The sequence below is a fragment of the Nycticebus coucang genome, chromosome 16 (genome assembly GCF_027406575.1).
Source record: "Nycticebus coucang isolate mNycCou1 chromosome 16, mNycCou1.pri, whole genome shotgun sequence".
Lineage (NCBI taxonomy): Eukaryota > Metazoa > Chordata > Mammalia > Primates > Lorisidae > Nycticebus > Nycticebus coucang.
In genome coordinates this window covers 69,744,765-69,748,833 of record NC_069795.1, presented here as the reverse complement: position 1 = coordinate 69,748,833, position 4,069 = coordinate 69,744,765, and positions in this window count along the sequence as shown.

Sequence of the window (4,069 nt, the reverse complement as noted above, 5' to 3'; positions counted from 1 at the left end):
AGTATTGACTTTGTGCTAGGTACTAACGTTAAGCACTTTAGTTTAATGTTAAGCACTGAGCCTTACAAAAACCCTATGAAACAGATAATATACTGCATAACACAGATGATGAAATCAAGGCTTAAAGAGATTAAGTAACTAAATCGAGATAAAATAAGAGAAATCTGAATTCCAAATGTAGGTTTTGAAAACTGTATCTGAGAAAAGCCGAAGCCTACTCTTTTACCATATCAGTATACAGCAAGTATGGTTTATGATTTTTATACTCGAAGTATTTCTTAGTTTTTCTGCGATCAATTGGTCAATAGGGTTCATCTCAGGTATGCCCAACACTATTCATGTATTTATTTCACTCATTCATTATTTACTGAGTGCATACTGTGTCTTAGGGGAATGCCATGGTAAACAGATGCAGTTCCTGCCCTGTAACATTCTAGTTAGGAGACTTATCCTGAAATGCATTCATTTTGACCAAGCATGGCATAATGGTAAAGTTTTGAAAAGCTGACAAATATGCCAGGTACTTTCCCAATTCCCCATAACCTGTATTCTTTTCCCTAAGTCGTGTATTATGTTATCTCCTCTTCTGTCCTTCACACCCTCCAGTGTCCCTACCACCCCTTATGGCATCTCCATCAGCTAGCCACAGACTCCCTCATTGTGGCAGCCCACAAGCCACTAAAGACAGTTACCTCCCAGACAGTTCTTATGACTGGGCTGACTGGATGGTATCAAGGACCACTGTAGACTCAAGGGATACTGCTTAATTTAAACCCATCTGACTGCACTGAAAAGACATGCATCCACAAAAGCTCAGATTGAGTTTACTATAAAAAGCAATAAGGAGATTCTCACATTAATCTAGCTGTTAACAAAGCCAACCTCAATAAATCTGCACCAGGAGTGTCACTCTGGAGATAGACCCTAGCAGCAGTATTTTACCAATCTTTGCACTTGTATTCCACAATTGACAAAAATTAACAGCACTCCACGTCTGCTTCTTTCTGATCTGTTACCAACCGCAATTTTCCTCTTGGTTACTTGGATTAAATTCCTGGCAAACAGTGAGAAAAAATCATCTCTGCCTCTGTTTGGGCAGTGCCAGGCATCACCAGGCAGTCTGCTAATGGACTCACCTTGTTTGGACATCCAGCTCTAACCAATTGAGGTACTGGCACAGGAGCATGTGATTCAAGAATGGTACCCTAAATTTTGTTTGGTTTCTGATACTTCTCATCTAAGTGCCCTACTCCAGTTCTGGGTCAAAAACTCCTCTCAAAATCCCCATACCTAAGACAAAATGTTCTATAATTCTAACAATCACAATATTTTGAAGTACCATAAATGGATAGATGCCATTTGTAATACTATTTACAAGATCTCATTGCTTTGAATCATTCAAAAAGTAGGGGGGTGTGCTAAACTAGGTTCAAGAGAGCAGTGTGGTATAAGGGAAAGATTATGGACTTTGGATTCACACAGCCCTAAGGCTGAATTTCTAATTTTCCTTTCATTCTCTGTTTGATACCAATTACTCATCATTTCTGAACTTGAGTTCCCTCACCTCTAAAACAGGGCTAAAAATTCGTATGAGAAGTAAAATTACATTTAAAGTTCTTGGTAAATGTAGGTGTTTGATAAATATAAATTCTTTTTCAACTAAAACTTAGTATTTGCAAATATATTCAATTATTCAAAAGATATAAAGTACCTGTATCTAGGCTGGGTGTGATGGCTCACACCTGTAATCCCAGCACTCTGGGAGGTGGAAGCAGGTGGATTGCCTGAGCTCACACGTTTGAGACCAGCCTGAGCCAGAGCGAGACCCCATCTCTAAAAACATAGCTGGGTGTTGTGGCGGGCACCTGTAATCCTAGCTACTTAGGAGGCTCAGGCAAGAGAATCGCTTGAGCCCAGGAGTTTGAGGTTGCTGTGAGCTATGATGCCACGGTACTCTACCAAGAGCATCAAAGTGAGACTGCCTTAAATAAATAAATAAATAATAAAGTACCTGCACCTACACTGAACCAGGCACTATATTAGGGGCTAGAGATATAATCATAAATGAGACAGGCAGTTCAAGTCTTCTCAAGGAACTTACAATTCAATCTAATTATTTAAAAAAATGTTTAAGGTACATTCAATTTATCCAATACAAATTATGTGCAAGGAATCATGCTAGGCAATAAGGGGAAGAGGGACAGGAGGATACGAAATGAATAAAGATATTTATTGTATATAAATAGGAGCACATTCTAATTAGGCCTGAGATATGTACTTTACAGTGAAATTTATAGTTCTTTGACAATAGCTTCAAAAATCCAGAAACACAATTTTCGACTTTTAGAAGATAGTTTCTTAGGTATTTTAGCTGTTCAGTAATCTGGTTACATCTATCTTAAATTCAACAACTAGATAGTTGGGAGTCTTTATTAAATTCAAATAGCTCCTTTGCAAGCAGTAGGCCTTCAAAATTTGCCAGTTTACTCAGTTCTTTACCTACACCATTTTTAATTTCTGCTTCCTTTCCTTTAAAGTTTCAAAACTCCACACTATGTAGAATAAAGTAATTTTTCAAAGCTTTCTATCAGGCAGCTTTATTCATAATTTTTGAGGTTATTTTTTTCCCCTTAATTTCACTGATTTGCAATCTTAACTCTATTTCTCTCCTTTTTTTTTTTTTTTTTTTTGTAGAGACAGAGTCTCACCCTATTGTCCTCAGTAGAGTGCCATGGAGTCACACAGCTCACAGCAACCTCCAACTCCTGGGCTTAGGCGATTCTCTTGCCTCAGCCTCCTGAGTAGCTGGGACTACAGGTGCCACCCACAATGCTTCGGCTTTTTTGTTGTTGTTGTTGTTGCAGTTTGCCAGGGGCCGTGTTTGAACCCACCACCCTGGGTATATGGGGCCAGCACCCTACCCACTGAGCCATAGGCGCTGCCTTTAACTCTATTTCTCAATCATGTTTGTGTTTCTTTTTCTCATCTTACATTCCTTATTTATCACAGATTTTTAAAGTATATAACTGTATTATTTTAAATATTTGCAAATTTCATACATTAGGGCTACTGCCAGGGTATTAGCTTGATCCAAAATAAAGCCTATTTTTAAAGGACCCTTTCAAAAACAGATAACTCGTGGGTTTTAAAAATATTCCATTCTTGGGCTAAGCTGTAAAGTGTATCCTCCCATGACTACAGCTCAATCAGAAATTAAAGTCTGCCAGTTATGAGACATAAAATTTCTCATACAAATGACTGACAAAAGAAAAGCTACTTTCTTCTAAGAAGGAAAACAATTTAATGCCATTGATTATACACAACTATTTAACCTTCTTAGGCATAAGGTTTCTAAAAAGAAAGGCTAAGTATTGTTTTTATTTCTATTCATGACTTTTCAAAATCATAAGAATTTCAGAAAAGACTGAGTTTGGGGCAAGGATGAAAACACATGTTAGTCAGAATTACTAAATAAGTGCCAGAGCTGGGATTTTCCCAGTTTAATTGTTTAGTTGCAATTTGCAATAAAATCTCAAGGCTTAGAATTCTTAAACTGATCGGTTAATTTCAGCTATCTCAAATCGAAAACCTCCTCATAGCTCTCGAATTCATTGGTAGTCCTACAACTTAGACCCTAAACCACAGAAGTGCATCTATAATTAAGCAAAAAAAAAAAAATGCTTACTTGAAATACACTTTTTATTATTAAAAAAAAAATCCTGTAGTGCAAGTAGGGAAGGTATTATCCATATTTTATAGACTAACAACTGAAATCAAATGCTTTGAGCACACAGAGTACGTAACAGAGACCACGTAAGGATTCAGGAGTTCTGATTTCTAGTCCAGCTGCCGTCACACTTCGAAGTTGGCTTTGTTAATCCCTGGACTTTACATTCCTGGCGTTTTGCCGTCAAGAGCCTCCGAATTCCTGTCCTGACACAATCCTACTGACTAGGGCCCCACTCAAAAGTGAAAAACAAGTGGGCGGCGCACCATGACGCGCTAACTCTCAAGGCCACATAATCAGCGCCTGGGCTGTTTACTGAGGCGGTCTTGGAGCCCGGGGTCA